Below are 12,271 nucleotides of genomic sequence, written 5' to 3' on the forward strand. Positions count from 1 at the left end.
CCCTAGTACCTCAATAATTCATTGTGTCAATTTACTACACATTCTTAGATAAGTTGTATTCCTGCAAAATCGCATAGTAAAAACCCAAATAGTTTTTCTTTATATAAATTATATAGAAAAACTAAAGGAATTAGGACACTAAGCCTACACATTGTTAACAAAACTTAGTGATGTGATTAGACCACAGTGTTCTTTTCACTAGTAACCTACAGGGAAACAGAAAAGTTGAAACTAGAAGGACCGCTTCAATAAAACCTAGAAATGTGATTAGTACTTTATACAACACTAACAGTATTTTGTAGAATAATATTTAGAATTGAGAATTCAATTCAAAGTAGTTTTACAATTCAGTCCTTGCAATGAATAAGCTTTTGTTTTGAGGATTCAAAAATGCATAAGAAACACTTTCTTGAACCTAAGAGCTGATCAGTTAATTTTGGAAGAAGAATAACATGCACATAGTATTCATATGAAGCAGAAAGTACATTTCAGAAAGGAAATATTAAATATTATAGGAATAAAAGAAGAAAAGCTTCTATCTAGTTAGGAAGATTATTAGATATTTTAAGATGATTATTCTATTTTGAACAGAAAGGTAGAGATACAGGGTACAGGACAGTCTAATTTCATTCTGGTGCAAATATTTAGTATGTACTTATAAAATGACAGATAAACATATTTAGTGCAATATATACTACTTTCTACAGTGATTACTATGTGACAGGCACTCCCCTAAGAACTGCACACAGAGAGTTTAATCCATTCAATAGCAATATGAAGTTAAGTTTTGAGATACTCTGTTATTCCAATGACAAAAGTGGGTTAGACCTGGGCAGCCTTACTCCATAAAACTTGTTCTTAAATACTTCGTCACCCCAGCGCTATGCAATATACCCATGTAAAAAACCTGCACACATATTCCCTAAATCTAAAATTAAAAAAAATGCTGCATCACATTCCTCTCACTTCTTATAATTGTCTAACAGGGAGAATAGTGTGAAAGGTATGGCCATTAACAGAAACATAGATGTCAAGAGGAATTACTCTGGGTAGAGAAAATGGGGAGTTCATATTTCTGTATTTCAGATTACAAGATTTGATATGATACTCATGGAGTTGGTTTAAACAGTTGGAGAAAAATGTAATCTTGATTTGGAAAATAACTTTATAGAGCTGAGTTTGGAATAAATGAGGTCGAAGCAGGGACAAAGTTAGAGAGAGGAGAGGGTAAAGAATAAATTCTTCTCTTCACTTAGAAAAGAAAGAGGAGGCAAAGTTACTACTGTGTCAAAACAGCATTCAGCTTCTCACCTGTCCATCACCCACTGCCAGACTTTGTATCTGGCCTGCAGAACTTGAAAATATTTGCAAATTAGGTTGGAAATAAAACTAACATTTTGTGTATGCATTTAATTCATGCCATGGGTTTTACCAACTCTACCTCCTTGATTACACATCGTTTTATTTTCTCCTTTTTAGAAATGAAGAACCTCACACATCCCAACATCCCATAGATGGGAAAATAGGAGTCGACTTCAGATTTGTCCAATTCCAAATTGGTTTAAATTTTTCAAACTGTATGTTAGAGACATCTGCCTTATTTTCATCAACTTGCTTTTAAAGTAGTTTAATTTTTATTATTCTGATTGAAATGACTTTGTTTGAAGGAGAAGACTTTTTAACATGAAGTAATGGTCTGTCATTCTTACAGTCATACTCATCCGATCATGAAACACAGTTTATGTAGGGAAAAGCAAAACCCAACATGATAAGTAGAGTTCTTGTTTAAACTAATGATTACCCCGTTTAAACAACATGAACCAAGCAGTTGTCAATATATGTAGTTATTGAGGAGATATTTTTGAAATACCAGCATGAGTATTTATCCTAGGCAAGTATCATCTATCCATCAAAAGATAAAAAGGAGCCGAGACTAACACACACACCCACACATGCACATTCACACTATTTCTGTCTTAGTAATTGGACAAAAGTTTGTTTTGTTTATTAAGATTTTTGTTTTTGTTTTTTCTTTTTATTGTGTATGAAGAATTTCCTTTTTGTCATGTGGGGCTTTGGGACTTATTCTAGACAAAACTCACCTGATTTGAGCCCTGAGGAAATGGATTTAAATCTTCTCTTAAGGGTAATCAGTGAGGTCAAGAAGCATGTTAATTTAGGTACATAAAACACCATGGCCTAATAGATGAGCTGTCTGTTCCACCCTCCAACTTTCTAAATTCCAGGACATCAGAAGCAGGTCATGCATTTTCAGAGGAAGGGGTGGGGAAGTGGTATTTCCTCTTTTGTAAGAGAAAAAGGAAATCTATTCATTTAGGTTGTATGGGTTTGATCTTGATCCTTCTGATGCAGAGTTGTCATTTGTTTGTTAGATAGGCAAGAAAGTTGTGCACTGACCCAAAGGAAAGCGTAACATCTGAATTATGACACTGCTCCTCCTACCAGCAGCCACATAAAAGAACCTTCTGCATTAGTAACTATTCGGGTTGACAGGGAAAGTTTGAAGGGGAATGTGATAGAATGCCATAATATAAAAGAAGGAAGAAAGAGAAAAAACCGATAGCACTTTATTCTCTATTAAGAGTTCTCACACATAGAAGGAGAGGTTGAAGAAAGAATAAAAATGTAAAAGATGGTATCAAAGGTGTACTCAATTCTGACTTTTATTCTAGCTATTCACCCTTTTGTACTGCATTTCGTTTCTCAAGCTTTTTTTCTATAGTTTTCATAATAAATCTGATACATTTTAGAAACCCAGTTTAAAAAGGAAAGAGAGACTAGAATTGAAGCTTTCTCTTTCCTAACAGTTTTTTGGTTGTTAATGCCTCACTAAAAATACTATTTCCTGTTCATGTTCAAATTGATTTTGATATTTCATTCTGATGCCTTCAACATTATTGATTCATTATAATGTATAGATAATGTTGATATGGCATGATTGTAAAACACCAATAGGCAAAGGGCATCAAATGATCTATTTTTAAAATAAAAATGTCATTTTCCATAGTGTGAACTCTATCTATATGAAATAACCTATCTAGTCATGCAACATAGTGAAAATCAATAGAATATGAAAGTACTAGTTATGATACATAATATGTTTACAACAAATGTAACATCCCATGTGCTTGACTGAATTGAGCTTTAATGTTTCATTTAAGCTTGGCTGGCATGAGATTAAATGTTACAAGATAGGATACTTTTAAAAAAAATCCAGCACTCCAGCCACATTATTTAAATATTTTTGGCAACTCTGCATTTTAATTTTAAAACACTTTTTTGCCTTTGTTAGGATTTTAGATCTTTAAAACTATAATGTGACATTACTATTGTTGCGGGAATAGGAAGAAACATTAATCTGCATGTTATCATTGCTTGCAGATGTTCATTTTTGTCCTATTTAAATGAATGCAAATTTTGTCATTTTTTTCTGAAAAGGCACTTCATTTTATATGTTACATCAGAGATGATATGAAAATTTACATTTCATATGTATATATAATGGAACAATATTCTATCAGATTCTATTAAAATATAGCTGAGTGATAAGTCAGAAGCTCAAATTAGGTGTTCAAGAACGTGTTCGAGTAAATAAAAGTTCTTATTTCTATTAGCTAGGAATTTTACATTTGCAAGTTATAGAAATACAATAACATTGATTCAAAGCCCCCAGAAAGGAAGTGGGATTTATTGACTTTATAAATCTCTGAAGTCCCAAAGTTTACCTTCACATATGGTTGTGTCAAAAATGTCATTAAGACTCTGTTTTTGTTGGTTTGTTTTGGTTTTGTGTCTACCACCACCACCCAACCCCACCTGCATCCCATGCCCTTGTTTTTCTCCAGGTTAGCCTTATTTTCAGGTAGGTCCTTTCCTTCTAATGACCCTAACAGTGCCCGACTTTCATCTTCCTACCTAATTCATCAAGGCGGAGGAAAATCTCTCTTGTACAATAGTTACCAAAAATGTCACTAGTTAAATTTCATTACCAAGGCATGAATACCGAGGTTACTTCTAGGTCTCAAAAGTGAGGTCATCCTACATGGATTAAGAGTGATGAAGAGGTGGTTTCCAAAAGCAAAATACAAGCATTATTTACACAACATGTATACACTACAAAAGCTCATCTGAGATAAATATATATTTTTTAGTATATTTCAGTAATGGAACTTCACCAGCATTAGACTTCTGCAAGGGTGTCTAAACTATTCCTAATGGTCACCTATAATTTTGAAGGCTAATATTTTGTCATTTTAATATTCTAATTTTATTTAATTTAAAGGAGAGTCTATGTGAATAAAGTATTATTAACAACATTATTTGAAGAATATTTATTTCATTGCAAACCAGAAATCCATCTCAAAAATTCATTGAATTTTCTAACAATCAAATTCACCTAATAAATGAAGTTGGTGCTAATAAGTGATGACAATATGCTTGAGTTGTTTTTCTAGGAGAAGGAATTTTTTTTTGAGGTTAGTACAAATATAGGAACTTGTCCATTCTCTCATGAGTAGCTCATATGTGCAAGACACTTGGCTGGTCAGGGCAAGATACAGTCTGTGATCACTATGTCAAAAAAAGCCAACTGGCCCATACAGAGATCAAACCCCTGACCTCAGCCTCATTTCATGTAGATTCAAATCAACTGTGCTTACTAGCTACAGACACGCATGAGTGTCAGTAAATATCCCAGATTTCCTGACATAGGATCCTTCCCTACCAGGCCACAGCAGAGCTTAGTGAGCCCAAACTGATGACTCATCCAGAAGCAGCCATGCAAATCTTGGCTTCCTGAGGAAGGAACCAGAACAGCAGGCCAAACAATCCTTAGAAGCTGATAAGGCTTAAATCAGCACCTTCTCCATTTTCCAGCACTCTCCTCTGCCTTCTCTGCCTTGGCATACTGATGTATTATACAACAGTTACATAATTTCTCAGGAAATAGAGCTCAGAGCCAGATGCTCTCTGAAGAATTAGCATTATTATCATTTTTGTTGCTATAAGCTTGAGTTGTTCTTTTTAAAAAAAAAAATCTCTTAGAGAATGATATATTCAACCAAATACAGATCTGGTTTCAGTCATAACAGGATTTAAATCTTGACTTTCAGATTCCAAGTTGGCATAACTTAAACAAATTTTTATGTTTTTACTGTTTCACACTCTACAAATCAGGTTCCAAAAGTATGTGAAGTGTTTACCTTCAACATCTAATGAACATGTTCTACTCTCCCCATTATCTCCATCATCTCACCTTTTGGTTTCTCTCTAAATAGAGATTCTTTCTAGCCCTTGATGTATGTGACTAAAAAGATATATTTTACACTATATTTTATATTTCATACATATTTTATATTTCATACAATTTCATAATGCGGTATTTGACAAAGTGTGCTTAGAGTATTTCCTTATATGTAGTTAAAATACTTGAAAAAGTTTTTGTGGTGGAGCTTTTCCAGTGCACAATGCCTATCATTATATTCACTTCAGATCATTACTTATTAGATGTCTTTGATAATGAAAATCCTGATCAGAATTTATTGGCTGAGCCTATCTTTTTAAAATATACATTTTATTTTACAGGCCTTGACACTAATACTCTATTCTTCTATCTATTATTATATAGTGATAGTAAGGTTCGAATTTTCTGAAGATTGAATCAGATATTCGGCCACTAAGTAGCTTGATTTAACCTCTATGTATGTAGATAAATAAACAAAATCTAAAGAATAAAGGGTCAATTTTATTAACTGTTATTTTAAGCTAAGAAGGAAAGAAAAGGAATAGAGGCTGGATAAAAGAAAAGAAGAAAGGGAGTAAAAAAGGAAAAGAGGAAAGGAGGGAGGAAGAAATGCAACAAGGTGTTGCTTATAAATTTTCCATATACTTTTGTATTAGTCTGTTCTCATACTGCTATAAAGAAATATCTGAGACTGGGTAATTTATAAAGAGAAGAGCTTTAATTGGCACGTGGTTCCACAGGCTGTACAAGAAGCATGACTAACGAGGCCTCAAGAAACTCACAATCATAGTTGAAGGCAAAGGGGAAGCAGGCATGTCTTACATGGCTAGAGAAGGAGGAATTAAAAAGAAGGGGGAGGTGCTACACACTTTTAAACAACCAGATCTCATGAGAACTCACTCATTATCATGAGACTAGCAAGGGGGAAATCTGCTAGTCTCATAATAGCTGATTCAATCACCTCCTACCAGGCCCCTCCTCCAACACTGAGGAATACAATTAAACATGAGATTTGGGTGGGGACACAAATCCAAACCATTCAACTTTTAATAGTATATTTTCTGTTTAAAACTCTGTAAAAATACAAAATTCGAAAATATATAGACTATTGATCCATAATATCAAAGAACTTTTAAAGTTAGAGTCAATAAGGTATGCATATAAGCAGTCGATACTGAATGAATATTTGTTGAGAAGACCAGATAAAATGGCCAGGACATCTTTAAAATCTGTTTCTGTGGTTTTTTAAAAAAATTTATTTCAAGCCAAAATACACTACAAAGAAAGCACAAGTTCATGAAGGACGGAAATGAAGTGATCGTCTTATTTGGAAAGGTTTATCAAGTTCCTTTTTTTCACAGTGTTTGAGGCAACCCTGTGAGCACTGAAAGCTGTGAAAATATTGTATATTGTACAACTGAAAACATTACAGATATCCTGAAAAATAACAAAAGTGAAATATAATGCTATTTCAGTTACAAAAAGTTAAATATAAAAAGTTACAATAATGTAACTTATATGGATGTTTATAAACATATAATTCTAGACATATAGAAACAAGTATAAAATACTGTAATTAAAACATTCATTAAAGCACATATGGACTTTACAATCTCATTGAAATTGCACTACTAACTTTTAAAGGGTCTTAAAGCTGCCAGTTCAGCTGTTTAAATAATAGGAAGACTTGTAACAGGAACATACTAGGTCGATGTACTAGAAAAGCCTATATTTTATATCTCTTTAATGTTAGTCTTTCTGGGATTTTTTTACATATTTCATTAATAGCAGAACTTTTATGTAGGTGTTATTTCAGCTACAGAAAGACATTCTAGAATGCATATAAATGTACTTTGTTTGGTAGACAGTATCAAGGGTAACATTAAATATCCTTAAGTCTGATTAACCTGAAGTGTGCTTATGAAGGTCATTTTATCTCTCAACCAGAATTCCACAAGTGGTCATCATCCCACAATGTCAGTGTTAAGAAACTATTGAAAGTGGCAAGGTTGGGTTATAGTGAATTTATAGAAAAAGTGAATCCTCAAGTACTCATGACCTACGCAAGGCCATTGAAGAATAGAAAACTAGAAAATTTAGTTAGGTCATTCTACAATTAGTTCCTCCTGGACAATTCCTTCTCAAAACTATCTCAGAAGGCATGAAGTATTTCAATATTATCTATGGAGTTGCAGGGAGAAAAAAAGATATTGTTTATGGCACAGAGTACAAAGTAAATGTGAATCCAAACATTTATTTAACATTTCTTTTATACTGACTCCATTTGGCCTCCTGAGTATCCATGTTAATTCCAGTATTCATGTCTCCACTCTTTTTACTCTTTTCTGCTGAAATATCAGTGTTTTCTCTGTTGTCCATTTCCTATCAATTTCTATCCGTTGTTCAAAGATTCAGCTGAAAGATGACTGCCCCCTCAACTACTGTGTTCAAAAGATTTTCCTAACCACTTATTGCTCCCTACCTTCTTTCTCCTTTCCTTTCTCCCCACTTTATTCTTGCATTGCGCTGCTAGATTTAGAAGAGGTATTGTAAATTTGTTTTGTTCTTAGGGGTTATACTCTTACTTTATAGACTTTCCCTTTGGCAACCCTTTAAAAATGTAAAATGTTGAGTCCAACTTTTAATCTATTGTTTAGCAGCAGTTTTCTCATACATCCATGTGAACACTCAGCACAACATTAACCCTACTCTTTAAATAAGGAGCCACTCCAAAATTGGAATCAAAATCGCATCTGTTAAACTCTTTCTAAAATAAAGATGATGTCAAGCACTTTTACAAATTATCTCCTTTAAAAATGGCAACAATCTACTCCCCTCCATCCCCACTGGGCCCACATTAGGTGGAGAAGTGATCATTTAGCCAGAAGCCAGACTATTCTCCTGTTCCTTTTCTCTACCACCTTTAAAACTTAATATTAACATAAACTGAAGAAAATAATGACCAATGTTCACACATAGAAAAAGATGTGAAAATTGTCTCTACAATTCAAAGTGGTATTTAAGTATCAGGCATTAGAATCTCTCATAAATGTGCACAAAACACTACCTTCAATTTTCCACGTCATTAACTTTTTAAAACATAAACTAGAGCTACTTGAAACTTGTCCCTTAAACACAGTCATTATCACCTTTTTAATATATTCTTACATGGGAGAAAAAAAGGATTGAGATAGAGATGGAAAGATTGGAATTACGCATAGCCTCCATCATCACATACATACTCTTTGACCATATTCTCTGAGTATCCCCTTCACCTAAATGAGGTCAATATCCTCAAGTTTTTTTTTTTTTCCCCTGTAGTTTTTAAAGCCACTGAGAATCAGGCTCTTACTCTGTGTCAGAGATTTGGTTAAATGCTTTATATATATATTTCAAAGAGGAAAAGACAAATTTTTCTTGGGAATCAAACTTTAAAACATTGTGGAAATGGTTTCAATATTCTGGGGGAAAGAAAAGAAAAAACCCAAGGCTGAATCCCCCAGTGTCAGAAGGATTTGGGAAACTGGTGTTAGGGGTGGTACTAGAAGGTGAGACTGAGAAAGAAGAGGGAGGAGCCCAATTCTATTTGGGATCAATGTGAATGATAACTTGGTGACAAGTTTCTGGTTGAGGAATGGCTGAGGAACTTTTGAAAGTGGTATAACTCTAATATATTTATTGAAACAACTGCAAATCTTTGAAATTTAGTTAAAATGTGTCCCCCTCCAATACACGCAGACACACACACACACACTCTTATGATAGTGGTACCAAGAGAAAGCATGTGGAAATCAAGATAGCGCTAAGTTTATGATAATGTATTATGGAAAAGGAGACTAGAGAGGGTGGGAACCAGTGAAAATCAGAAATGAAAGGGGCTTGGAACATGTGTGAATCACTAGGAGGCTTTAGAAACTGGATTGCAACCTGTTGTCTTGTGATTACAAGTGGTGAGATATTGGGAAGTCTTTTATCCTTTCTAAGACTCATTCATCAGGAGTAGTTAAGAAAGATGATAATTTTTACCTTGAGAGATTCTTGTATAAATTAATATGAAATATATATATGGCCGCTGATGGGTTAGATTGATATACTTAATGTATTCCTCTCCTTAAGCCTTTCTGTTCCCTATGACTTAAAGTAGAAATCCACCCATACCTTTTATACTATCTACCAGTAACAATAAGGAGTATTTCCAGTAATAAATGTTAAGGGCACTGATGCAGAGAGCCAGGTGTCAATGTGGAGTCAATAATCTTGTCTCCATGCTGTACTCCTACCATGAGTAAGCTCTCCTTGGCTTATCTTTGGCTATGGATTTCACTTAAACCGTGAGCTGTGTATGACTACACATGCCAAGCCTTGTGACAGCACAAGAGGAAAATGATTAATATCTCTCCACATTCTTAGCAATACCTACAATTCTGCTTCCTAGCTTCTTTCAAGTTAAGACGTAGTATAATAAAATAGTTTACATTAAGGTGATATAAAATTGTAATAGTCTAATGTGTAAACATCTGTGAGGGTGATGAGTATATTAATAATAGTAAAAATAGGTAACATTTACTGAGCACTTCCTGTGTGACAGTCACTAATATAAATACCGTTTATCTTTTATAGTATGTAACGTCATAGCAAACACATATTAACAGTAAAGTTACTGTTAATATCCCCATTTTGAAAGTAAAAATACAGCCAAAGTTAAATAGGTGAAAGAATTTAGACAATTAACTTGTCACAGTTAAATAGCAGGACAATGATTCAAAAATGATTTGCAATATTTAATAAATATTAAGTCATTACTATTAATATCTGCTATTATTATTAATATTCCCCTTCAAATATTTTATTATCTTATAACATTACATAACAAGACAAATTAGATCATCATATTACTTTCTGACATAAAAAAGAGACTCTTGCCTTAATCTTTTGGAAATATTTTCTAAAAGTCGAATCTTACCAATATCCCCATGACTTAATGTTTCTGAGCTCTAGTCCTCCATATCATGTCACTCTCTATTTAAAATCCCTCAAAATTTATAGATCTTTTAGCTCAGAGAATGTAGTACACTTTTCTGTAAGGTCAGATTGATTAGCTTCTCCAGCTTTATTTTGCAAATACGTTAAAGGTTCTTCTACTTCTGTGCTTCCGCTGCTGCATATAATTACCTTGCCAACCTCCACTCAACTCCAGGACCAAATTAAGTATAACTTTCATAGCGAAGAGACCCTGTGCTCCAAACTAGGTTAAATCTACCAGTTAAAAGCTATCATTACGTATTCTTCCAGCCTCTTCCATGCAACAATAGCACTAATTAAAACCAGTTCCTACAATTGTTTACTCTTTTCCCATAGATAGAAAAACCCATAAGGGTAAGAGTATGTCTATTCCATTTTGTTTTTCTTATTTTCACCACTTTATCCCATTTCCTATCATACCATGCCCTATATTCAGTACTGTGATGGTCAACTTTAGGTTCAACTTGACTGGATTAAGGAATATCTGGATAGCTAGTGAAGCATTATTTTAAGGTGTGCCTGTGAGGACATTTCCAGAGGAGATTGGTGTGTGAGTCAAGGACTGAGCGGAGAAGATTCACCCTCAATGTGGGAGAGCACTATCTAACCAGCTGGGGTCCAGCATAGAACAAAAAGGCAGAAGAAAGGTGAATTTGCTCCCTTTCTCTCCTGGAGCTGGGACACCCTCCTTTTCCTGACCTTGGACATCACAACTTTAGGCACCCAGGCCTTTGGACTTCAAGACTCACAGCAGCCATCCCCCAGGTGTCTCAGGCATGCTGCCTTGGACTGAGTTACAGACTCACAGCAGCCATCCCCCAGGTTTCTGAGGCATGCTGCCTTGGACTGAGTTACAGCATCTGCTTCCCTAGTTCTGAGGCTTCTGGATTTGAAATGAACCATGCTGTCAGCATCCCCAACTCTGTCATGGGACTTCTCAGCCTCCATAATCACATAAGCCAATTCTTCTAATAAATACCCTCTCATCTATCTGTCTCTCTATATATTCTTTTGGTTCTTTTTCTCTGGAGAACTCTGACTAATACAAGTACCAACCAGACATGTTCTTATGCGCACACAGACATCATACTCTACATGTCCACAAATTAGCTCCTTAACCTCTCCCCAAATCTTCTTCAGAATTTGCCTTCATCTACACCGTGATGGTCTGTCTCCTTATTTATTCAGTCACCTAGGAAATCATTCTACACTGCCTCTTTCTCTACCCCTGTTCATCCAGGGTCATCAAGTCACATGCATTCTGCTTCTTAAACTCTTCCTCCTCCCCATCTGCATGATTTTAGTTACAACACTCACTCTTTCTTGAAATATTTTCAGAACTTGTCTGGTCTCTTTGCCTCCAATGTGTCCCTCAAAAATATCTTTTTCTTTTTTCTAAAAACATGGCTGGTCAAGTTAATTTCCTGCTGAAAGTCCTTCAATGGACTATTAATATTTAAAAGTCTTCAAAATATTGTCTCATACTTTTTCTGTTGTCCTCCCCCAGCACTCACATTCACTCCAATCTCTAATTCTGCTGCACGTTTCTAATATCTTACCCATGTCTTGAATTTCATTGGCCTTTTTTTCTTCTTTTGTTTGGGGTACATTTCCCTCCTTTGGGAATGTAGGTAATGCCTATTAATCCTTAAGAATCGCCAGTCTATTCCTTTAAGAAACTTTATTTTACTCACTCATACCTCTTACTCCATTCTTCAGGGTTGGCCCTCCCATAGTGCCCTATAGTCAGATATATAATTTTAATATTGTGTTTGTATTGTCAACTAATACAGAGGTGGAGACATCAGATTTGGTTAGAAAAATTTCAAAATACAAATTGGTTTAGAAAGAATACAATTTTCCATTGTTTGCCATTTTGCATAGCATTCAATATTTCATTCTCGTTCCAATTTCAATTTGAGAGAAAATCCAGACACCACAAGAACCAACTGAGAGTTGTGGTTTTGTTTTGGTTCCATAATGAAA

This window comes from Pongo abelii, chromosome 1, assembly GCF_028885655.2.
Source record: "Pongo abelii isolate AG06213 chromosome 1, NHGRI_mPonAbe1-v2.0_pri, whole genome shotgun sequence".
NCBI lineage: Eukaryota > Metazoa > Chordata > Mammalia > Primates > Hominidae > Pongo > Pongo abelii.